Raw genomic sequence first — 27,161 nt, forward strand, 5'->3', positions numbered from 1 at the left:
ACCAACACCGAGCTGCTGCTTCAGAAGCAGAAGGTGGAGGACCTGGAGAGGGAGAACGCAGGTGAGACCCCCCGGGGAAGCGCACATCACATTTCAACCAAATTAGCATGTTTTAAGGACAAAATCCACATTTACTTAACTCATTCAGTGCCAGCCACTTTTGGAGAACGGATGCTCCCAGTGCCAGAGTTTTCAGAGCGTTTTCAGTGATTTCTCGAGGCCCACAGAATATTGTGTGATATTACTATGTAAACACCGAACACGCACAAGAACGAGCTGGCTCTATTGTATCATCAGCAAAAAAAAGTTTATTGATACCATTTTCCGTTCTTTAGTTATGAGCCGGAGAAGATAGGTTGTTTTCAGCGTTTTCAGGCTTTTCAAATTATTAGCTGAGATAATCCGCCTTTTGTGAAATGCAGCATTTCAAGCACATTCACTGAGTCTGAAGATAATATTTGCTGATGTAGTGACGTAGTTGTTGTGTGATGCCCTGCGTGCACCACCCCCCTCCCCCCCTCCCCCCGTAAACTCCTCCCCACACTGCACACAGCCTCACGCAACCATTATATTTTCGGAGTGCTGCATTTGTGTGCTGCTGTCGGCTCTCAGCGCCACAGCAGGGAAGAGCCAACCCGGATTGCTGAATGGTTTGGCGTCAGGGGCTGCTTTCCTGTCTGCTAATCGGGTGGAGAAACTATACAGACAGACAGACAGACAGACAGGGACAGAGGGGCTCAGTTGTGAGCGCGGATTGACTCCTGTTCGGAGCCAATGTCAGCTCCCGCGACAGAGCAAATGGCTCTGGGAGCATGCATCGGGTTGTCTTTGATCCACGGCTTTTAGGCTGTTTCTCGGACCTGTCTCTAATCTGGACTGCACCGAGCAAGCACTGTCGCCACCTAATGAGTCCGTAAAATAGGTTATACACCTCCAATAGCTACTATAGTTGTACAGGAGCTGCGGAAGGCTTTGATCGACGTCCCACCGTCAAAAAACGCATTGGACGTCGAAGGACGTCCGTGGCATTCTACGTCACTATTTAATTGGACGTCGAAGGACGTCCATGGCATTCAATGAGTTAATTAGAAGGAGATTTCACCTACTCTTTCTTACTGTTCATAAACATGATAGAACAATAGAGCAATTATGGTAAAACACTAGCGGTAAAAACAATGCTCTTTACACACCAAGAGCAATGTATACATGCAATTTATTATAATACATAATACTTTTTGTAAATGATGAAGTCATCTTCACGGGTCCTGAACCAAATAAATGTGTCTGATGGTGTTACATTCAACTATATGATAATAATGATTTGGTTTCCCTTTGTGGCCAAACACGCCCGAGGTCACAGCCTTTACCATACCACCGGTGAGAGAGATTCACCCCGCTATTGAGACAGGGGAGCCGGGTTGCACTCTCGTTTTGCCCGGGGGGGCGACTGGTTGTCCGTGTCTGAAGGTCAGGAGCAAATCTACTGGCTGAAATGAACACGGTGTGAGAGTTTAGGAACTGGATGACCTAAACTACCTGAGGACAAGTGACTTGTGGACGTGTTGTCAGCGCCTGCTGCCTGGTGAAAAGCAAATCCTTCAGGTTTGAGTGACAGGCTGAGTGAGCTGCCTCGCTGTCATGGAGTCTGTGACTTGCTAAAAGCTGCCAGACCAGCGCTTTGAGCAGCAAGCCTGGAGCTGTTTGATGGAGCTTTTATGACAGAAGTTTGTTGCTTTTCTCTGCTTCCTGGTTTTGTTGGAGAATCGTGGTCACTTCTGTACAACTCTAGACGTGCTGTAGTATTTCACAAGGTGAGTAAGACAGCCATCTATCACATGACGGTGAAAACATGGATTGACGTTCTATGGCGGGGAATGACTTAAGGACAATTTTTGCAAGTTGTCACCTGTGACGTGAACAGTTCTACATAGATCTTTTTATTTTATATTGGAAGATAAGTTGTTCACGTGACATCACTGATGACATCATGATGATGTCACAATGTATATGACATCATCAGTGACATCACAATGATGTCAGTGACATCATGGATCACGTCACGTCCTTTTCATTGTCCGTGCTCCACTGTTGAATCTAAATAGCATTTTGATTCACGACATTGGCGATACTACTAGTCACAACTACACCTCCAGTAAATTTCCACTGTTGTGAGACGAGTTGACGTCTTCTATGCAGTGTGTTTTTACGTTAACGTTATTAGAAATGGACTTGGAAAAGGAAGTGACGGTGGCAGGAGAGGCGCTCTGTACAGGAAGCTGGGAAAAAAGGTAGGGCTGTCCCAGAGTCTATTTTTCAAATAAAAATAGACTCTGGCTTCCCAGATTGATGGTCAGAGAGTCAGACAGACAGACAGACAGACAGACAGACAGACAGACGGAGAGACAGACAGACAGACGGAGAGAGAGACAGACGGACAGACAGACAGACAGAGAGACAGACAGACGGACGGAGAGACAGACAGACAGACAGACAGACAGACGGAGAGACAGACAGGCATACAGACAGACAGGCAGACAGACAGACGGAGAGAGAGACAGACAGACAGATGGACAGACGGAGAGACAGACAGGCAGATGGAGAGACAGACAGACAGACAGACGGAGAGACAGACAGACAGACAGACAGACAGACAGAGAGACAGGCAGACAGACAGACGGAGAGAGAGACAGACAGACAGACAGACGGAGAGACAGACAGACAGACAGACAGACAGACGGAGAGAGACACAGACAGACAGACAGACAGACAGACAGACAGACAGACGGAGAGACAGACAGACAGACGGACGGAGAGAGAGACAGACAGACAGACAGACGGAGAGACAGACAGACAGACGGAGAGACAGACAGACAGGCAGACAGACAGACAGACGGAGAGAGAGACAGACAGACAGAGAGACAGACAGACGGAGAGACAGACAGACAGATGGACGGAGAGACAGACAGACAAGACAGACGGAGAGACAGACAGACAGACGGAGAGACAGACAGACAGGCAGACAGACAGACAGACGGAGAGAGAGACAGACAGACAGACAGACAGACAGAGAGACAGACAGACAGACGGAGAGACAGACAGACAGACAGACGGAGAGAGAGACAGACAGACAGACAGACAGACAGACAGACAGAGAGACAGACAGACAGACAGGCAGACAGACAGACGGAGAGAGAGACAGACAGACAGACAGATGGAGAGACAGACAGACAGACAGACAGACAGACAAACAGACGGAGAGACAGACAGACAGACGGACGGCGAGACAGACAGACAGAGAGACAGACAGACAGAAGGACGGAGAGAGAGACAGACAGACAGACAGAGAGACAGACAGACAGACGGAGAGACAGACAGACAGACATACAGACAGACAGACGGAGAGACAGACAGACAGACGGATGGAGAGACAGACAGACAGACAGAGAGACAGACAGACAGACATACAGACGGAGAGACTGACAGACAGACAGGCAGACAGGCAGACAGACAGACGGAGAGACAGACAGGCAGACAGACAGGCAGACAGACAGACAGACAGACAGACAGACAGGCAGACAGACAGACAGACAGGCAGACAGACGGAGAGAGAGACAGACAGAGAGACAGACAGACAGACGGAGAGACAGACAGACAGACAGACGGAGAGAGAGACAGACAGACAGACAGAGAGACAGGCAGACAGACAGACAGGCAGACAGACGGAGAGAGAGACAGACAGACAGACAGGCAGACGGAGAGACAGACAGACAGACGGAGAGACAGACAGACAGACAGAAAGACAGACAGACGGAGAGAGAGACAGACAGACAGACAGAGGGACGGAGAGAGAGAGAGACAGACAGACAGACAGACAGAGAGACAGACGGAGAGACAGACAGACAGATAGACGGAGAGACGACAGGCAGACAGACAGACAGGCAGACAGACAGACAGACAGACAGACAGACAGACAGACAGACAGGCAGACAGAGAGACAGACAGACAGGCAGACAGACAGACAGACAGACAGACAGACAGACAGACAGACAGACAGACAGACAGACAGACAGACGGTCAGACAGCAACAAGAATATGTTGGCGCTTATAATCACAAAGGAGATGGAGACGGATGAGTTAGAAAACACTTCTGCAGACCTAAATCTAAATGGGAATTGGTTGAAGTTGAGGATGAACTTGTAGAAAGTGAGAAATAATAATTACCTAGTTTGAAATGATATAATCCCGCACGCCCACAAAAATGTAAAAGCAACTTTACTCTGAGTGCATTTTAAATGAGCTTTACTTTGACTGAAGTAGATTTTTTAAACCAGTGATTTTACTTATAATACCTAAAACCCCAATCAGTAACTTTTTCACCTTAATATAACAGCTTTTTAGTCATTGAAGATGGTAGAGTGACTTGTAACAGGGAGAATGTCACCTCTATGGTCACACACCACCTTCTAAAGCAGGGATACTCAACTTGCTTTGCCCGGGGGCCACTTTCGTGAAATGATAGGAGGCCAGGGGCCAGTTAATAAACAAACAATATACATTTTTCTGTAGTGGATTGTAGGTTTTTGGGGTGTCAGCCGGAGTTTAGTCTGACAATGTTGTGCACACCGGATAGTTAGTTAGGTTAAGTTAGTTAGGTTAAGTACATACATAAGTGCCTGGGTAGCAAGCAGATGGCAGTATTTGAAAGGCTTCTCCTGGGACTAAGCAGTTTGGTGCCTGCGTCCCAGTGGCAAGATGCGGGCATGCGCTGTACAGCGGGAGCGTTGCATTCACGAAAACAAGGAAGTAACTCGGTGCGGGTTTGCTACGAAAATGACGTTTCACATAACTATGGATTATTATTTCATCACGTGGTGAGTACCCGATGTCACAACATGTACATACAGCTTTCTGGCACTGTGTTTTGTTTACTTTGAACGGCGATATCAATACCGATACTATGGCACCCAGAGGGCGCTGTTTCTCCAAAAGCAAAACTTGGAAAAGTTGCTGAATGGGGCTTTAAGTAACATTTCATCACTTCTACTTGAGTAGGTTGTTTTGTGTACTCTTTCCAGCCCTGCTTTACTTGTTGGTGTGCTGTAATTGGCTAGTTCAGTTCTAGCTAAACCAGATTGGTCGTTTGATTTTGACCACCTCTTAAAGAAGGGGTGGGCGCTCACAGACCAGTTGTTTAATGTAACCCCTTCATTGTACTATTGTTGCCATGTTTTATTGTTGTATTTTACGTGTGAATTGTAAACCCATGAGGGCTGGACACCAGGGAGGGCATGACACTTGAATCAATCAATCAATCAATCATAGCAGAAGAGCAGCAGTCTCTGACGCTTGACTGTCGCCAAGAGACTCATTTTGAAGGAGTGGAAGTCTCCCTCTCCACCCTCTTTTCAGCTGTGGCAAGCTGACAGACATGGTCTCGGTTGTGCATATGGAGAGAATCAGGTCCCTGAGGAGAAACTCACTTAGGAAGTTTTCAATTATCTGGGACCCGTTTCTGGCCTACTTGACGAGGTTTAAGCGACGAGTAACTTGCCCAGCTGATTTCTCATGGAGTCCTTGCTTGGGATGGGTGTCTGAGTTTGTTTTTATTCGTTTTTTGTTGGTTTGTTTGTTGTTTTTCATCTTCTGAAAATTGAAAAATAAAATATTGCACAAAAAATAGCAGACCAGACCAGAGGAGAGGTGTTACAGTAAAAAGACTTTAAGAGACAAAAAATACATTTCAACATGTGCACGAGCTAAAGCACGCAAGACATTTTTTTTTCTGCGCTCAGTCCCTGATATTCTGATGTTCTGGGCTCAGTCCCTGATGTTCTGCACTCAGTCCCTGATATTCTGATGTTCTGGGCTCAGCCCCTGATGTTCTGATGTTCTGGGCTCAGCCCCTGATGTTCTGATGTTCTGGGCTCAGCCCCTGATATTCTGGGCTCAGTCCCTGATGTTCTGCACTCAGTCCCTGATATTCTGGGCTCAGTCCCTGATGTTCTGGGCTCAGTCCCTGATGTTCTGATATTCTGGGCTCAGTCCCTGATGTTCTGGGCTCAGTCCCTGATGTTCTGCGCTCAGTCCCTTATCTTTCCAAGTCCTAAAAACCACCCTGGCCTATGCTAGTTATTTCCTCATTTTAGGGGCAAGGCCATTTGGCTCTCTGTGTCACTTTTTTCCTTTTTTATGTTTTCCCCCGCGGGCACAAGGCCACATGCCAGGGCACAAAGACCATTGAGTGAAACAAGAGGATTTGAAGCCTACAGATAAATAACTGACTTTCCAATGAGCTAAACTTAAACGTTTACACTCTGTGTCTAAACAGAGCGAGATAAATGATCAGGGCAGGCACACACACACGTCACACACACACTCTCTCTCACACACACACACACACACAAGCAGGGAGAGAGACAGATAACCATGATTATATTTCTATAATATTCGTATAATATTTCTATAGTGTGTAGTAGGCTACTCGATAAGTCAACTCAATACAATGATTTGTCTGTCTTCCAGCTCAAGACTCTGCAGTGTTGTCCCTCAGAGGCGGAGTGAGCGACACCCAGAGGCAGGTGGAGGAACTGCAGACAGGTAGAGAAGGTTTTTGATGCTCGTTTGAAAATACAGTATGAGACTTCATGTAGATCTTCTAAATTAAATTATTAAAGTGAATCTTGAATCTAAATCTGACAAAGACATTGATGGCAGATAGTTTATTTGTTCCTCATCATCACATGGGAAAAGGTTTCTGTAAGGAGACTTCAAGTGAAAAGTCAGAAACAGTTATAATCATCAGTGTTGTCATTAAATCACACATTGGTTTAAGTGAGAGCTGCTCACACTGACTACGTTTACATCCACACAATATTCCACTATTATTCGGAAAATAACAATATTCTGAATTTGATAAGGGTCATGTAAACAGCATATTCCAGCTGCATTTTCCGAATTTGGCCATTTTCCGAATTTAGCATTTTCTGATTAAGACAATGTGGGTTATTCCAGTATTATTCAGGTTTTAGGAGGATTCTTTGGTCATGTATACAGCGCATTCGGAATATGTGACTCAATCATGGTTTTTAGCGCACAGTTTGCTATGCATCTTGCCTGTTTTTGGTCAGCTGATGTGTATAGACAAGTTTCCCTGCGCTGACCTAGGGCGGTGCCATAGCAGCCTTATATGTCCCTGGCTTCTGGTTAAGTCCACATTGCGTCCACAGCAGCGAGCACATCAGAAGGCAGCAGCCGAAATATCCAAACTTTTTTACAACGATCGCTAACATCAGCTACACTAACGTTAGCAGACGTTATTAACAATGGGTTATTCTGGAACACATTGTGCAGTGCGTGGCTGTCACAATACACAGAAACGCCTGAACGAGTGGTTGGATCGGGGTCATGCCTATGTTCCCCGCTCCTGCTAAAAAGGGTTATATGTTCCCCGCGTCCTATGTTCCCCGCTCCTGCTAAAAAGGGTTATATGTTCCCCGCGTCGTATGTTCCCCGCTCCTGCTAAAAAGGGTTATATGTTCCCCGCGTCCTATGTTCCCCGCTCCTGCTAAAAAGGGTTATATGTTCCCCGCGTCCTATGTTCCCCGCTCCTGCTAAAAAGGGTTATATGTTCCCCGCGTCGTATGTTCCCCGCTCCTGCTAAAAAGGGTTATATGTTCCCCGCGTCCTATGTTCCCCGCTCCTGCTAAAAAGGGTTATATGTTCCCCGCGTCCTATGTTCCCCGCTCCTGCTAAAAAGGGTTATATGTTGTTCCCCGCGTCCTATGTTCCCCGCTCCTGCTAAAAAGGGTTATATGTTCCCCGCGTCCTATGTTCCCCGCTCCTGCTAAAAAGGGTTATATGTTACCCGTGTCCTATGTTCCCCGCTCCTGCTAAAAAGAGTTATATGTTCCCCGCGTCCTATGTTCCCCGCTCCTGCTAAAAAGGGTCCTATGTTCCCCGGGTCCTATGTTCCCCGCTCGTATGCGTAAAGTTGGCGAGTGCAAACCGCAGGGCCATAATGGCATTATACATTGAGAACGACAAATCCCCCCCAATATTTAAGCCTGATCAAATGTGTGTGTCCCCCAATAAATTGATGTAAAAAAATAAGAAAACAGAGAAGGGCTGCGTTTCCCAACAAAGAAGCTTCTTAAGAGTTAAGAAGCCCGGGGACCAACTTCGGGTGTTGTCGTCACTGGTCGGATGACGATCCTCTGCATGTTTTTTAGTGGGGGATTATGTACGGAGGAACCGCCTGGGGGAGCACGGGGAGAACATGCAAACTCCACACAGAAAGGCCCTTTCGACGAGATAACCCACCTGGGCAGTAGGCACTGAAGATATGGGGGGGACACAACCCCAGCGCCCACAGCGTCCCAGGCAGGAATCGAACTCAGGACCTTCTAGCTGTGAGGCGACAGCGCTACCGACTGCGCCACCGTACCGTTAAGAAGGCTCTTAAGAAGCATCTTAACTGGAGCTGTCCACCATCTCGATGTGAGAGGTCCTCTGCGGCCCACTAGATGGCACTCTGAGCCCACCAGTGGGAAATGAGCTTCTTAGCGCTAAGAAGCTTTTGGGAAACGCATGCCTTCGTAACGAAAGATCATCTTAGGCTAAGAAGCAATTTGGAAACGCGTTTGCTTCTTAAGGGGGCCTTAAGAAGGGTTAAAGAAGCTTCTTAGCGCTAAGAAGCTTTTGGGAAACGCAGGCTGGGTTTCCCAAAAGCTTCCCAATTGCTTCTTAGCCTAAGATGATCTTTTGTTATGAAGGCATGCGTTTCCAAAAAGCTTCTTAGCGCTAAAAAGCTTCTTTGACCCTTCTTAACACATTGAGTGCCACAGCGCTTCAGTAAAATTGTCTGGAGCCTGTGCCAGATTCACTTCCATTCAGTTGAAAACAGCTATAGAATTTTTTCTATTAGGGCTATATTGACAGGGCTGGACTTTAATGAAACATTGGACACTCCTGCTTCTTCCAAAGAAGAAATTTTGTTTCTAGACAGTTCCATTATGAAATGACAGCCTCTGAAAGAAGAGCACTTTCAAGGGTTTTCTGCCGTTTTTTTTTTAACTTTTCAAGATATAGTCACTTTTATGAATACTTTTTGCACTCTAATTTCGAGCACATTCACTGACTCTGGCTGGTGTTTTCTGATGTGGTGGCGTGGTGTGGTTCTGTGCAGATAAAATTGGGGAACACTTGAAAATCTCCCCTGTATGTATGGTTACTTGTGTTTTAAATGTTTTACCATAGGCTATATTCCTTTTATAATAAGAATGTTGTGGATTTATATAGCACCTTTCACAGAACCCAAGGTCACTTAAATTCTGTAGTGTTTCTCGCAATTTTGTTGTATGCTGTGTATATAAAGCAATTTGAACTGCAGTCCATATAAATAATGTTTAATAGAAGAAGTTCTTGTTTAACATGACCACGATTAGGTTATTCTACAACAGTGTCAACCACTGAGTCGTGGCCCACTGGTGGGCTCAGAGTGCCATCTAGTGGGCCGCAGAGGACCTCTCACATCGAGATGGTGGACAGCTCCAGTTAAGCTGCTTCTTAAGAGCCTTCTTTAGCGATGTGTTAAGAAGGCTGTTAAGAAGGCGTTTGGGAAACACCTCTTTGGAGCCTTCTTAACTCCTTAAGAAGCTTCTTAACTCCTTAAGAAGCTTCTTTGTTGGTAAACTCAGCCATTTACGGTTCGTGGCATTACTGCGGAGCCAGCGCTCCTAGGGGAGAGCAGAGCAAGGAACTAACCATTCTACGAACACGGAAATTGATGTATTGGGTATATATACCACTCCCATAACATGTGTGTATCACTTAGGGTGTGGAGGAGTCATAGTCTATATTTTAATTTGTCTTTATTGAATGTTTCAAACCTGCATGTTTAAATAAGAATAGGGGAATTATTATTTCCACCCACCACTCATTTAATTTGGTTAATTAGTTACTTTCATGTAAAAAGTTTGGAAGGAACATGCTGCATCCTGGGAGAAATATGCAAATGCATTTGTCCATGTGAAAGTAACTAATTAACCAAATTAAATGAGTGGTGGGTGGAAATAATAATTCACCTATTCTAATTTAAACATGCAGTTTTGAAACATTCAATAAAGATTAATTAAAAATAGACTATGACTCGACACCCTAAGCCTAAGTGATACACACATGTTATGGGAGTGGTATATATACCCATTACATCAATTTCCATGTTAGTAGAATGGTTAGTTCCTTGCTCTGCTCTCCCTTGTATCGCGCAGTAAATCTGTTTTATTTTTTTACATCAATTTATTGGGGGGGGGGGGGGGGACACATTTTGTCAGGCTTAAATATTGGGGGGGATTTGTCGTTCTCAATGTATAATGCCGTTATGGCCCTGCGGTTTGCACTCGCCGACTTTACACATACGAGCGGGGAACATAGGACCCGGGGAACATAGGACCCTTTTTCGGGAGCAGGGAAGATAGGACCCGGGGAACATAGGACCCTTTTTCGGGAGCGGGGAACATAGGACCCGGGGAACATAGGACCCTTTTTCGGGAGCGGTGAACATAGAACCCTTTTTAGCAGGAGCGGGGAACATAGAACCCTTTTTAGCAGGAGCGGGGAACATAGAACCCGGGGAACATAGACATGGACCCGTTGGATCGACAGTGTTTTGAGCATCAGCCCACTACCAAAGCACTCGACTGTATTCCTTCTAGATGGTGGGCCAACCGGAGATTTCGTGCACTTAAACGATCCCTACAGATGATTATTAACAACTGAGACATGTCTCAACAAATGAAAATAAAACTGTTGCCACTCGTATTTTCTGATCATATTTTGTGATCGCTAACTCTGTCAACTTGCATTTTCTCCGGTAAAGAGAGCGGACAGCTATGTTTGAGTCTGACATGCATGACGTTTTGTAGTTATCATCCAATAGCAGGCTTGGAAAAGTATCACGTGGTTCACGTTGCTTATGTAGTTCCTGCTTTCTGTCAAAATCCAAACACCACAACATCACTCGCTGTTAACTTTTTGGAATGATTTTCAGTGGCACTTTACTATGATTTGCATTAATTTATATAATATTAACTTAGCCAGCAATTCGGTGTTAAGACGTGACGTCAGTTGTGAAAGTTCAGCAGCTTCTCAATGCAGTACTATGCTAATAGTTTATGAGCAACGCTAACGTGATATCACTGATCAGTCTGTATGCTTCCCTTATCTGTCACTTGGACTAAAACGCTAGCTAAGTGATTAACTATATTAGAAATACCAACATAATAAACTGCAGCCAGCATATTTAACTAACGTTACATTCAGGGGTGTAATGGTTGGTAAATAAGGTCGGTAAACTATCCAATGTGAGTAGTTTACCCAGCTCATTTCCCCTCATTGATTGATAGATGATCTGAGTAAACTATCAACCTTATTTTAAAAATGTGGCTTACCTCCACTACAGTATATTTTAATAATCTGCTCACTAGTCTCTAATCTAGAGTAACATTAAATTTGTATTAATAACACATGTATAATTGTTGCTGTGGAGATATTGGTACGCTTCGGAGCTTTTGAGATTGTTCATCGCGTTGCCGTCCACCGCCATTGATTCCTCAAAATACGCTATAATCCTGCCTGTAGTTACGTTCGGCCATTTACACATATTATCTTCCCATGTGTCCACTGTCAACGGGTGTGGGATAGACACTCTTTCGTTAGACAGGAGACTCGGAGAATGATCCCAAGTTTGCATTTTTTCGGCGGTCGCTACGCTAGTACGTTACGCTTCTCTGTATTCACAAAGACAGGAAGAGACAGACATATCAAGGCTGAGTCCGGGAGCAAACCGGAAGTGCCCAGGAAACTTGTCTATAGAAGCACTAGAAGAGGCGATATAATTAGGGGTGCACCGATCGATCGGCACGCAATCTGTATCGGCCGATTTTGACCTCAAATATGTGATCGGCTGCTGCAGATATTTCTTTATTGTCGCCGATCGCATAGCCGATCATGCTGCACGTGAGAAACATGAGGCAGCCCATTTTCATGTCTTCAATGTCCATCGTTTAACTTTCATATTGTGCTCTAACGTTTATATCATTGTGTTGCAAAGCACACGCTTTGCTTTCGTCAGCCGTACTTTCCGTACTATAAGGCGCACCTGAATATAAGCCGCAGCAGCTAAATTGAATGATTGTTACATATATAAGCCGCACTGGACTAAGCCGCAGGTGTTTTAATGTTTAAAACTGGTCAGGAGGAGGCGTAGCGCCTGCCTGTAACAGAGATCTCCGTGTCTTATCAGCGGAGACCGTTTTGAGTCCGATGAACAAATCAATCAAAAACACTTCACTACGTCCAACATAGGCTACAAGATTCGTTTCATTCCATTGAATTTGGCAGCGCGGACGAAACATGGGTGGAACGAAACATGCAAATTACATGTTTTGCATCCTCATCGTCGTAACACAGCCAGTTCTCCATCTTTTGAAGCATGATGTTAGATTACAACGAGCTAGTTGTGTGGCTTAGCCTTCCAAAATGTTGCCGTTAAGTTTTTAGAATGTAATACATAGAATTGGGAACGTTACATTCAATTTCATTCAGACTGTGTTTCTGACTCAATCGCCGACATTTTTCCCCCGGAGCGAGGGAGGGTGGGAGGAGGGAGGGTGTTTTACAGTAGTGGCTGAGAGAGCGTAGTGGCACAGTGCTCCAAGCAGGTCGCGAGGCACATTTTTTGTCCACACACCACACCAGACTGTCAACACACCCCTTGCGTCTTTGAATCACACACATCAGCTGGTGATGAGCAGACTCAGCAGAGAGAAGTTACCTCCAGTCCTCCCGCCTACCGAGGCATTTGCATGCTGTTAAGTCCGTGTTTGATCCATATTTGCGTGTATCCTCCTAACGTTAATAGCTCCGGTTAGCTTTAGCCGCTTTAGCTTAATCGATAAAATAGTTAACTTGGGTCGAAGTTATTTTTCTTGTGTAACAGGGAAATCCCGGAAAATTGAGTATTTTTGTTGAGTGAACTGAACTGCATTGAACTGGTAACATGGAAATCCTGAAGTGGAATGAGTTTTGTTCTTTTATAAACTGAACTGAGGGAACTGGACTGAACTACTAGCCATTTAGTTCAACACAGTCTTGTGCTCCAATTATCTCACACACAAAAAATCATGTTGGCGGTTTCCTTTAGCCTACAAAATATAAAATATTGATGTAGAAAAAAAAGAAAATGTGCTGCACTTTCAATTTGATGCATGAAATGTAGGCCTATATGTAAAATGGAAACTGTTCTATAATAGACTGCTATAGCTGCTTACAAAATAAAGAAATAAATATATATATATATATCGGTGATCGGTAATCGGTAATCGGTGATCGGTCGATGATCGGTTGGGCAGATATTTCTCATAGGTGATCGGCAATCGGTGATCGGTAGCAAAAAACGTGATCGGTGCACCCCTAGATATAATCATATCATCAGATCATGTACTGATCTGGGATGTTAAGTCAAGTCAAGTCAAGTCAAGTTTATTTGTATAGCCTTAATTCACAAGCATGTCAGTCTCAGAGGACTTCACAGAAAATATGTCTAGCTAAATCTAGCTGACACAACAGTAGCAATTACAGTAGTAATAATAACAAGATTGAACAATCATATGATAGAGAATGGGGAGAAAAGGGGGGTGGAATGTGGGGGAGGAGAGAACAGGGAAGGAAGGAGATGGGGAGGGAACATGGGAATGTGGGGGAGGGGAGAGCAGGGAAAGGGAGGAGGTGGGGAGGGAAAGCAGGGGGAATATGAGAGAGGAGAGAGCAGGAAAAGGGAGGAGGTGTGGAGGGAATGGGAAATGTGGGGGAGGAGAGAGCAGGGAAGGGGAGGAGGTGGGGAAGGAGCAGGGCAAGGGGGAAAGAGAAGAGAGCAGGAAAAGGGAGGAGGGGGAGCAAGGGAGGGATGTTAGGTTGAGAGCCATGTTGCACTCTTGTGTTATTGTACTGTGTCGTCCATCTTCTGTTCCTTCAGCATTGTTTTCTTCAGACATATTTTATTGCCCTTATCATGTATTTATTTTTGTTTGTTTGTTTGTTTGTTTGTTTATTGATTTGTTTATGTTTATTTATTTATCTTGTGTTGTGTGTTCTTTAGTATTACTTATTACTAATTGTTTTAATACAGCCTCTTCTAAAGCCACCTATTTCTGAAGAAAATGGTGAAAACGACATACCCAAACTAAAATGCTTACTGTGGCTGAACCGCTAGGGTTACAGTCAACTGCCTGACCTTTTCTGAAAGGTAAGACTTTGAAGTTTCTGTTCCAAGTGTCAGAATGACTATGTGTTACTGACCCTGAGTAACACCAGCTCAAACACAGTGGTTGATTCTCGCCTAGAATAAAAAACACTTTTAGAGTGTAAACAGTTACCTGTGGTTGTTGTATTTATGTCTAGAAACCCAATGGAGACATAGCCACAGGCCTTACCACATCCCAACTCAAAGAAGATGAAAAAATACCAAAACATGAGTATTTGGCAGTAGTTTTTGTAGGGAGATACCTAGGCGGATTTCCAAAAAGCCATTATAAAAAGCCATTTGAAAAAGCCAAATAATCTGAAATGTTGTCTTTGTCTTTGTACAAAGACAGCTATAACTTCTGCTGTGTTGATCTGATCAGAAAAAGGAAGACATGGTTCGATGCGCAAGACTCAGCCGGTTAATTTGGTATGTAGCCTGAACAGCATTGTTCAGAATTAACTATCTAATTAACAGTGTTGGGCAAGTTACTTTCAAAATGTAATATACTACATATTACTAGTTACTTTCATTTAAAAGTAATAAGTTACTTTACAATATTACTTTCTGTGTAGAGTAACTCGTTACTTATTACACTACTTTTGCATTACTTTTACCAAAACAACAGCAGCAGTAGAATGACATCGCCGCCCCGGAACCATCCCGAAAAATAATTTCAACCACCTTGAAGTCAGTGTAAACAATCCAAAATTCTAAATGTTATTCTTTTCCTTTGTTATTGTCATCTATAGTGGTTATTTGCATAAAAACACATAGTTTGATTAGGAAATGATTGTATCTTTTTTAAATATGTGCTTTAATTTAATAAAATGTAACTCAATTTGTAACTTGAGTTACTTGACAAAGTAACTGGTATAATATTACTGAAATCCTATAAGTAATAAGTTATATTACTGAGTTACTGCTAAAAGTAATATATTACATGTAATATGTTACTTTTGTAATGAGTTACCCCCAACACTGCTAATTAATCACATAAATGACAGATGAACAGCAAAAAATCTGAAACGTAACGCCGGGGTTACGGTGCCATGCAAGAGGTTACAGCCTATTTTCTGTGAAGCACACTGAGCTGCTTGTGCATGAAATGTGCTACATATTTAAAGACTGACTCGACTTGGCAAATATTTATAGAAATATTAAAATATATAATAAATACAAATTAGTGGCTTGATGAAGGAATATTCAAATATTGAATGGAATAGAGTGAGGCCTGTATTAAAAAGGAAAATGAGTGGGGGGTACGGTGGTGCAGTGGTAAGCGCTGTCGCCTGGGTTCGATTCTCACCTGGGACACTGTGAACGCTGAAGGAATGCATGCCCGTCCGCATGTCCTCGAGTGCCCACCGCCCGGGTGGGGTCGTCAAAAGGGCCTTTCTGTGTGGAGTTTGCATGTTCTCCCCGTGCCTCCCGGGGGTTTCCTGCATATAGGAACCCCCTTCACCAAAAAACATGCAATATCCTGGTTGCTAATGTGGTTCCTCCTCTGGTTGTTAAGGGCGGCTGTTCGGAGGGGGGGGAACCGGTTGGAATAGCGTGAACCTCCCACGTGCTATGTCCTACCGGTGAAGCTTCCCCTGTCAGGTGAAAAGAAGCGGCTGGCTAACTGCCCATGTCTTGGAGGAAGCATGGAGCCAGTTTCAGCTCTCCCCAGATCGGCAGAGGGTGGAGCAGCAACCAGGATAAATAAAAGTAAATTAGCACCAAGGGGGATAAAAATGGGATAAAAAAAAGAAAAAAAGAAGAAGAGGAAAACGAGTGTACTTTTGTATTTTGACAGTAAATATATACTTTGACAGCTAAAAGACAGTTGTTGGAGTCAGTAAGAGTGCTGCTATTTGATCACCAAGCTGTCACCTGCTCATCTTCATCACCAAGCTGTCACCTGCTCATCTTCATCACCAAGTTGTCACCTGTTCATCTTCAGAAAGGATCAGAATTACTTTCATTTTGTGCTCTCAGTGATTTTGTCAGAGCAGATGTCATGTTTGTTTTTCAAATGACAGATGTAATTTCTGGAACCAACCTGCAGGTGGCTGCTGACACAACAATTCACAATTAGCTTGAATCATTTCCTTTCAAAAAGACTTTCATTTGACCTCAATCTCATGTGTCAATGTTTCAACAAAACACCTGAGGCCTATACCACGAAGCAAGATTAGTGGCTTAGCGAGGTAACTTCAGGTTTAACCCTGGGTTTGCCGTGCTACGACGCTAGTTAACTTCTTACCGACATATATTTCCATAGCAACTTGCAGAGTTGCAGAGTTAACCTGGTCCAGAGCAGGTTAAGTTGCAGGGATAAGATTAAACCTTAAAAGGCACCGCCCAAGAACCAATGAGCTTCCTGGAAAAGGAGAGAAGAGTCTTTTGCGACCGCCAAGACCCATTTAATCCTATACGTCTCCAAAGTGCACCGGACAGTGCCGGTCCGCCCTATACGCTCACTACACAGCTTGCTTAAGGCCTCCAACACTGTAAAGGCCCCGCAAAATAATAACAATAATTGAGCAAAGGAACTTGCATTGATCAGAAGTGACAACTAATCGATCCATTGTAACACCAGTGCACAGCAATACTGCCATTTTGGCCTGGAGGAGACACCTCTGATTGGCTGCCACGGTTCGTGTGCTGTTGTGATTGGCCAACAGCGGCGCTGTCAAAAGTAAATATGTCAACTCTTACCTCTTACCTTCAACACTCTTTCAGCCGCCCTAGCCTCCCTCCACCTCTTCCAAAGTGTTTAGTGTGCATCAATGTGTAAACAGCCAAAGTGTTTAGTGTGCATCAATGTGTAAACAGTAGCTACACGTTAAGTCTGCTGACTGACTGACTGACTGACTGACTGACTGACTGACTGACTGAAAGATGAAGTGGATTTATCTCTCTGGCAATGAAAAAAGAAGGTGAAAAAAACGTAAAAGTGAACTGTGACAAACAGCGGTCAGGGAGGCGAAACCTGTTCACTCCGTCACCACTGTTGCACTGTCAATGGTTTGGTGTTGACTTCTGCACTGTAGCCTAATATTAAACGCAGCTTATCTCTCTAGTCTGTCTGTCAGTGTTGGCTTTAGCTAACCTAAGTAGCTGCACATGTTTAATCTGTCTGTCAGTGTTGCTTTAGCTAACCCAGAGCCATATAATAGAAGAGTTCCGACATCTCCATTCACTCCAATGGAGCAGTTTTTTACTCTCAAGAGTTCCAGGAAGTAAGGTTCTGGATTAAGCAGCACTGTCGAGTTGCAGCAAAATAGACAGTTTGTGTTGTACTCTGAAAGGGTTTTTACTAGAGATGCACCGATTGCCATTTTCTTGGCCGATTCCGATTTCCGATTTTTGAATAGTCTGACTTGCCGATACCGATTTTTGCCGATTCCGATTTTCTCTCTAAGAACAACAATTGACAGCTTACACAAACGTTTTTGTAACTTTGTTTGAAAATTAAGATTCATAGAACAATTCTTATCATTTGCATGAAGTAGGACCATCTCACTCAAACACCTCTCAAAATAAAAGTGTTCCAGGTTAGGCTACTGGACAGAGCTTTTTTTGTGCAAATACAATAAATACAAAAATTAAATTAAATCCAATAGCCTATATCCCACAGCTATCATGCATTTACTTTTCCAAAAGAAAACAGGTGCAACAGAACATCAAAATGATCCATGGACAAGGGGTTTATAGCCTGGCTCCAGAACAGTCCTCTTGAGTAGAGGGGAAATTAGTTTATGAGTTACAGTAACGATCTTCAGTCTGAATATCAGGTGGAGTTTACACACAGTCCGAAGTTTCGTATGCGTTTTTTTTTATCTGCCATCCGAAAAAAGATCGTCATGCACAGAAAACCTTGCATACTTGTGAGTCCGATGCATTTTTATTATTATGTCCGGAATGGTTATACTGGACACAATGCTCGCGTTCACCTCGCCAAGCCGGCTGTGCGCGGTGGCAGGTTGCTGCAGCACTGCTTCCCGGGGAGAGAGAGCAGAGAGAGAGGGGCCAGTGAGGTGAAGCGAGCCGCTCAGACTCGACTCCAGCCGAGCGGGACTCGGCCGCTCTGTCTCCACGGCTTATTTTCGACTTGCATGTGTGACAAACTGCGAGCTTTGTCTACTTCACTGATGGTGAAAAAATTCCACAACGAGGAAGGTATGCTGGCATGTGTGGTGTGGTGGCTGGGTGCCTGTCTCGGTGCTTTGGGGTGCGCGCACGTCATGTGAAAATCGGCTCACAGAATCGGCTATTTAGAGTGACCGGCGCAGATCACCGATCGAGGCCGATCACGTGAAAATCGGCCATTTCCGGTCACGTGCCGATCGATCGGTGCATCCCTAGTTTTTACCCCCTTGAATCAAATTGTACATTATCAGCTTTATTTTAGCATGCAAAAGTAGAGCGAGACCCATTCCTGGCTGTTCATTGGCTAATGAGTCTCGCATTTTGGTCCTCCGCTGACGCCACTCTCTTACTAAAGGACACTAAGCTAACCTAAGTAGCTGCACATGTTTAGACTGCTATAAATAACCACGTCGTGCGTGCAGTGCACAAAATGACACTAGCATTTAGCAACTTGGGGAGACCAGGGAGAAAAAAATAAGACTGGATCATTGCATGCCTGATGGATAGACAGACAGACAGACAGACAGACAGACAGACATCTATCTATCTATGATAGATAGATGCTAGATAGATAGATTATCTATCTATCCAGACAGACAGACAGACAGACAGACAGACAGACAGACAGACAGACATCTATCTATCTATCTATGATAGATAGATGCTAAGTAGATAGATTATCTATCTATCCAGACAGACAGACAGACAGACAGACATCTATCTATCTATGATAGATGGATTATCCAGACAGGCAGACAGACAGACAGACAGACAGACAGACAGACGATAGACAGACAGACAAGCAGACAGACAGACAGACAGACAGACAGACAGACAGACAGACAGACAGACGATAGACAGACAGACAAGCAGACAGACAGACAGACAGACAGACAGACAGACAGACAGACGATAGATAGATAGATAGATAGATAGATAGATAGATAGATAGATAGATAGATAGATAGCCTACTGCATGATGGAAAGCAATGGATTGACATTGACTAAATAGCTATTGATTAGTATTGCAGCCAAGCTATATTTAAGTCTTTTATATTTGAACATGTATAACAGGAAATCTGGGGGAGAAGAGTTTGAACAGGGTCAGATGCAACTGATCAATATAATAATAGTGTTCTATGATTTGCAGGTTCTACGCTTAGGTTTGTCAGTAAAGGAGATGCTGGGTCATCAGCCAGTACTGACACAGACCCAGTACAGTCGGCTTCAGCAAGTACTAACAAAGACCCGCTACAGCTTCAGCTAATAATACCAGGGGCCAGTTGCACCAACTGGTCTTACACTGGTCTTAAGCTAAGTTGGTCGTAACTTTACGACCTAACAGCTACGCCGGTTGCACCAAGACGGCTTAAGCCTTCTTTTCACTACGACCAGGCGTAACTCTTACGACTGGTGAGGAGGAGGCGTAGTGCCTGCCTGTAACAGAGATCTCCGTGTCTTATCAGCGGAGACCTTTTTGAGTCCTTACCGTCATCGTCGTAACACAGCCAGTTCTCCGTCTTTGAACCACGATGTTAGATTATAACTAACTAGTTGTGTGGCTTAGCCTTCGCAAATGTTGCCGTTAATCTTTTAGAATTTAATACATAGAATTGGGAACGTTACATTCAATTTCATTCAGACTGTCTGCCTGGCTTAATCGCCGCCATTTTCCCCCCGGAGCGAGGGAGGGTGGGAGGAGGGAGGGTGTTTTACAGTAGTGGCTGAGAGAGCGTAGTGACACAGTGCGCTCCAAGCAGGTCGCGAGGCACATTTTTGCAACATCATCCAATCAGGGTGCATTCCCTGGCAATTCACATGGACGCGCATTGCTACGACCGGCCTAGTTAAGACCAGACGTAAGCCGTGTTGGTGAAAAAGGCATAAATCCACTCTAAAGACTGGTCTTAACTAAGACCGACATAGGAGTTACGACCAGGCATAGTTAAGACCACTTGGTGCAACCGGCCCCCTGGTGTCCAGGAGGGAGGATTGTAGTGGAGCACTGAGGTGTCAGGTGTGACTGTGTGGGATGGCAAATGGCCAGGTAGGAGGCGTAAAGAGGAATCATAAACGTCTCCAAAGCGCACTAAGGTGCTCTGTGTGCTGCTATTTTTATAGGCTATTTTTTAATTCAATGAAAACTACGCCCGCACTGTGTTGATTCAGAGCCTATATTTCTAACGTTAAATCTATGATCTAAATAGGTCTACGGATTTTGGAAATTTAGACTTCTACTTGCAAAAAACACATTAGGTTTTATTGAGCAGACCTATATTAATGTGTTGTATATAGACACTAGGCAGAAATGGCAGCAGAGATCAAAATGACTGATGTGAATAAAGCGGTAACTTTAGACAGTCCTTCAGTAACAGAACAAGTAACAGAATAGCTCGATTGTTTTGATCTGGTTAAGCCAAACCAGGGCTCTGTACTACGAATGTTGTATAAGAAGATCCAGGATCTGTCCCTTGATCTGGTTTGTCTAAACCAGATCAGCTCGATTGTAGTTAACTTGTACTACGAACCTCGTTTGCCACTCATTTAGTGGAACCAGGTTTTTCTAATCGAGCTCTAGGCTCGTGCACATGAAAATGCTCGTGCACATCAGCTCGTGCACATAAAAAGGGCGTTCTCTCCGACGTCTGACCAATCACAACATGGAGACGCCAAACACGTCATCGGCCACGTCTGGCAGTAGTAGTAGCAGAGCCGCATATTTTTCGCTTGAGGAGCAAACGCTCATATTCACTAAATATGAGGTTTATAAAGATCTAATCAAAACAAAGGGAAACACCGTTGCACATAATAAGCGGCGAAAGCAGGGCTGGCAAAAAATTGCAGATTGTCTAAATGCATAAGTTATTCAGCTTGCTTGATTTCGCCACCAAAGTTCAGCCATTTCCGTTGCGCACACGGTGCGCTTTGGAGACGTATGCTTTGATGTGGCAATTCCAATGAAATCAATGTGTTGCTTATACAGTATTGTGCTGCGAGTATGACCCAAACCTTATTCTTATAGTTGCAACTCCAGCGGAACTAAAAGAACAGGGGAGCAAGTAAAAAATAAATATAAAAATGTCATCCAAAGCGGTAAGTTGGCTTAACCTTAATATGTTATAAGTAGGCTAATACACACATAGCTTAGGCCCTACATGTATATTGCTCCAATCACTCTGTCTCAGGATTACATTGATATACAAAACTAAAAGCACAATTGAATAGCTTTGACATTGCTTGCAGCTAACAAAAAGAAAAATGAAAGCAGGAAGACGGGAGGAGGCCCTGCTACACCCGACTACACCACTGCTGAGGAGCTGGCTCTAGCCAACAATGAGGGGCGCCCCTTGATGGAGGGGGTGGAGGGGGGGTTGACATCAGACCCTGGTGGCAGCTCCCAAGCCCCTGCTCTTTTTGTACAGGGTATGTGTCAATGCTACATTTCTGGTTTGCTCGAAAGACAATTAGGCTATATAGGTAACATGCATGCAGCATGCCTATACTTTCTGTTTAGTTGAAGGTGACAGACTGGTGCTGATGCCACCGCCCAGCCACACACTGACACCTTCCCAGGCAGAGGTAACAATGAAAGCAACTTGTCATACACTGGCATGTCATCTTTGCTTACTGATCATGGATGAAATACACCATTTACATGTAGGCTATAATTTCCCCAGGTGGGCCCAGAGGAGGACACCATCACGCTGTCTGTGTGCTCAGACGAGAGGGACTTGTTTGAGGTAGGCTACACTGTAGCCCTTTGTTAACAATTTGATGCAGTGTTCAACCATCTCAACATAGATGGTGAGAGTATAGACACTTAGCTGTAATTTATGTAACTGCAGCTGCCTATGAAATCAATTGTTTCCATTGAATGATGTACATTTTGCAGGAAAACCTGCAGGAAGGCCCTTGTACCCCTCCCCAAGCATCCACGTCTGGTACCCATACACCTAGGAGAGGAAGAGGGTCATGAAATGTAGGTTAATTAAGCTGAATTCAAACAGGGTAGCCTAGTCACTGTGACCTCTGTCTTCAAGTGAGCCTTGCAAAGGGACAAGGCTTGCATGCCAAAGCAACTCTATTCTGTCTTGAATTTGTTTCAGGTTTCAGCAGACAATGTGAGGGCTCTATATAAAAGAAAACTGGAGCTGGACATTATATATAAGGAGTTGCTCATAAAAAAGGTCAGGCTGCAGGTGGAGGAATTGGAGGAAAGAAAGAAGGTAAATCAGTTAACACACTTATGTCTATGCTTTCATCCCCCACCCACACTGTCAAACAGTTCAGTATTTCTCTCATTTCTTCACAGGAACGGGAGCAGCAGAGGATGAGGTGGCACAACAATTAAAATAAAGAGAAAATGATTTCAAACAAAGGCATGTGTGTATTTAATTTTTATTTTAGGCAAAAAATTGCTCTGTGATGGCCTCCCTGACAGCCCTGCCAGTAGGGTAGTCTAGGGTGATGGGGTCCACCACATCAGGGGGCTGTGGCTCAAACGGAGGGACTCTCTCCCTCCGTATGGTGGCAATGTTGTGCAGCACCACACACGCTGCTATGATCCTGCATGCCCGGTCTGGCACCACCCTGAGCTCGTGCAGGCAGGTGAAGCGGGCCTTCAGGATGCCAAATGTCATTTCAATCCTGACCCGGGTTCTGCTAAGAGCCAGGTTGAAATGGGCTTGTGGGCCGGCCTGAGGGTCAGGATAGGGGGTCATCAGGTACGGCAGGCAGGGGTACCCCCGGTCTCCAAGGAGCATTCCACTGAACAGCCCTGAGGATAAGAAGGAATATTGCCAACATCAGTATCACATTTCAGTTTGGGGAAGGCATGACTCAAAATTATATTAAATGTATATTTTCCATACCTTGCTCAAATCTGTGGCACAGTGTGGACTCCCTGAAGATCCGGGAGTCGTGCACCGACCCTGGCCACTTGGCATCCAGGCTGTTGATGAGTTGTTGATGGTCACAAGTCATCTGCAAAAGCATTTGGGATTAACTACTTCCACATAACATGATTTCAATGTGCATTGAAGTGTGGTTCATGCAGGGGGAAGTTTATTAGTCACACATCATGTATGACACAAACGTGCACAATGACGTGTGTAAATCCACCCAAAATATGGAATGGGAAATCATAGGGTACATACATGGGCAAGATGTAGCTATTCATGTCCAACTTGAATGTAAAATGTGCATTGTGCATGACAACTGATCATTGCAGGATTTACCTGGATGTTGAGGCTGTGGAATTACTTTCTATTCACAAAGTCCCCTTCATTCTCACCCAGAGGTGCAGTGATGGGGATGTGGGTGCAATCTATTACACCCAGCACTCTGGGGAAGCCTATGACAGGAGTAGGCTACAATTATTATGTCATTTATGCATCATGGGCTCTACACACTGTATAGATGGAGTAAAATGAGTTACCTGCAATGTCGTAAAAGCCTTCTTTTATGGCTAACGTGGGCAAGTGTCCCGGGAACACCACAAATCCAGGCAGTAGCTCTGTTAATGCACGGGCGACTTTGTGAATGGTCTTGCATACTGTGTTTTTCCCGAGGGTCTCTGCATCCCCGACGCTATACATGAAAGCCCCCGACGCGAAAAAGCGTAGGGCGATGCAAACCATCTCTGGCACAGACAGGACATGGCTACGGAGGGTCACGTTAGCAAGATAGAGCTGCAACAAATCACACAAATATCTTAATCCGTCACTGGAGAAGCGATATCTCTCGTACAGATAATCCTCTGAATGATCAAATGGATCCTGCCGGTCGCGAAACACTCTTTCTCTCCTCAGAGCCCCCCCTTACAATTCGTGCTCCTTCCTCTACGGGAAACTCATCCAGAAGGGGGTTGGCCATTTCCAAACTGCTGATTCGATTGGTTCGTGGGCGGTGTATTGAAGGTCTAATCTTATCCTTGCAACTTAACCTGCTGCGGACCAGGTTAAGTGTGAAGCATAAGTTGCTATGGAAATATATGTCAGTAAGAAGTTAACTTGCTTTGTAGTACGGCCAAACCAGGTTTAAACCTGGAGTTACCTCGCTAAACCACTAATCCTGCTTTGTAGTACAGGCCCCAGATCAAGGGACAGATCCTGGATCTGTTTATCCTCCATTCGTGGTATATAGGCCTCTGATCTCTACTCAAAACAAAAACAAAACACAAAACAACTAAACCATTACTGTTTAATTTCTAATTGTTTTCTCCTGTCACACACACACACACACACACACACACACACACACACACACACACACACACACACAGACAGAACCAGACAGCAGGTGGCGTTCTCTGCCTCTCTGGATACTCTCTGGAAAGTGGGACCCTACAGCGGAGACACAACGCTGATCTACAAGATGATCTTAACCAACTCTGGACACTACAGCTCAAGTACAGGTAGTGACCCAACACACACACACACACACACACACACACACTAAACAGACCCCCCCCCCCCCCACACACACACACACACACACACGCAGAGACACACAAGCGACAGACCCGCACGCACGCACACACATACACACACACATACAAGCACGCACGCACACACGCACACACACACACACACACACACACACACACACACACACACACACACACACGCAGAGACACACATACCTACACACACACACACTAAACAGACCCTCCCCCCCCCACACACACACACACACGCAGAGACACACACAAGCGACAGACTCGCACGCACACATACACACACACACACATACAAGCAAGCACGCACGCACACAGGCAGACACACGCAGACACACACACACACACACACACACACAGACACACACACACACACACACACAACAGAGTGGAGTTGACTTCATGGAGACTTTTCTTGTGGCTTGTTTGTGCTACAGGCGTCTTCACAGCACCGGTGAGAGGAGTCTACTACTTCAGATTCACCGCCTTCAACTACCTCACTGATAAAGATACAGGAGTGATGCTCTACAGGAACAACGAGTTTCTGATGCGTAACTATGAGGGCCCCACTGACAGCAACAACCACTACACCTACTTCTCCAACGCTCTGGTCCTGCAGCTGCAGCCTGGAGACACAGTCTACATGAAACTCTTCTCAGGGACCACGATCTACGACAGTGGAAACAACGACTCCACCTTCAGCGGCTTCTTAATCTACACTTTGTAAATGTTCACTTTGAAAATGCATCTCAGCTCTCCCTTATCCTCCAATACAACTGTGTGTGTGTGTGTGTGTGTGTGTGTGTGTGTGTGTGTGTGTGTGTGTGTGTGTGTGTGTGTGTGTGTGTGTGTGTGTGTGTGTGTGTGTGTGTGTGTGTGTGTGTGTGTGTATACAGGTCTGTCTATTGTGTGTGTGTGTGTGTGTGTGTGTGTGTGTGTGTGTGTGTGTGTGCGTGTGCGTGCGTGTGTACGTTTGTGTGTATGGGCTATATAAACAGACTCTCTGTTCTTTCTTTTGATATATTCACTGTTTACATTTTAGAACAAAAATATGATTGTTTTTTTTGATTGTCCTCTTTACAACACAGCTGAGATCTTTTCCATGTGCTTCTAAAAGGAGAGAGAGAAGATGAGTCCAAGAGAGAGAGAAAGAGAGAGAGAGAGAGAGAGAGAGAGAGAGAGAGAGAGAGAGTGAAAGAGATAGAACAAGAGGGAGAGAGAGAAAGAAAGGCAAAGAGGGGGAGCGAGAGAGTGAAAGAGATAGAAAGAGGGGAGAGAGAGCGAGTGAAAGAGAGATAGAAAGAGGGGGAGAGAGACGGAGAGAGAGATAGAAAGAAGGGGAGAGATAGAGAGGAAGACAGAGAGAGAGAGTGGGAAAGAGGGCCACATTACACTGCACATTACATCACTTTCCACCCCGCACAGTCATACAAACATGATGTCACAACACAGCACATAGCCATACATCCAACTAACATGATGTCACAACACAGCACATAGCCATACATCCAACCAACATGATGTCACAACACAGCACATAGCCATACATCCAACCAACATGATGTCACAACACAGCACATAGCCATACATCCAAACAACATGATGTCACAACACAGCACATACATCCAAACAACATGATGTCACAACACAGCACATAGCCATACATCCAACCTACATGATGTCACAACACAGCACATAGCCATACATCCAACCAACATGATGTCACAACACAGCACATAGCCATACATCCAAACAACATGATGTCACAACACAGCACATACATCCAACCAACATGATGTCACAACACAGCACATAGCCATACATCCAAACAACATGATGTCACAACACAGCACATACATCCAAACAACATGATGTCACAACACAGCACATAGCCATACATCCAACCTACATGATGTCACAACACAGCACATAGCCATACATCCAACCTACATGATGTCACAACCCAGCACATAGCCATACATCCAACCTACATGATGTCACAACACAGCACATAGCCATACATCCAACCTACATGATGTCACAACACAGCACATAGCCATACATCCAAACAACATGATGTCACAACACAGCACATAGCCATACATCCAAACAACATGATGTCACAACACAGCACATAGCCATACATCCAAACAACATGATGTCACAACACAGCACATAGCCATACATCCAACCTACATGATGTCACAACACAGCACATAGCCATACATCCAACCTACATGATGTCACAACACAGCACATAGCCAT

General features: G+C 44.7%; 1 pseudogene across 1 annotated transcript; it reads right to left on the bottom strand.

Moving 5' to 3' along the window:
- Nucleotides 1-22,842: 22,842 nt before the first annotated feature.
- Nucleotides 22,843-24,313, bottom strand: LOC310777998 (putative nuclease HARBI1; annotated as a pseudogene). The gene is made up of 5 exons: nucleotides 24,263-24,313; nucleotides 23,877-24,129; nucleotides 23,677-23,792; nucleotides 23,311-23,422; nucleotides 22,843-23,216 (listed from the first exon to the last, which is right to left on the bottom strand). The product of its transcript is annotated as a putative nuclease HARBI1 (transcript).
- Between the last annotated feature and the right edge of the window lie 2,848 nt (nucleotides 24,314-27,161).

Source organism: Poromitra crassiceps, assembly GCF_964638095.1.
Source record: "Poromitra crassiceps genome assembly, chromosome: 6".
In the NCBI taxonomy this organism is placed as follows: domain Eukaryota; kingdom Metazoa; phylum Chordata; class Actinopteri; order Beryciformes; family Melamphaidae; genus Poromitra; species Poromitra crassiceps.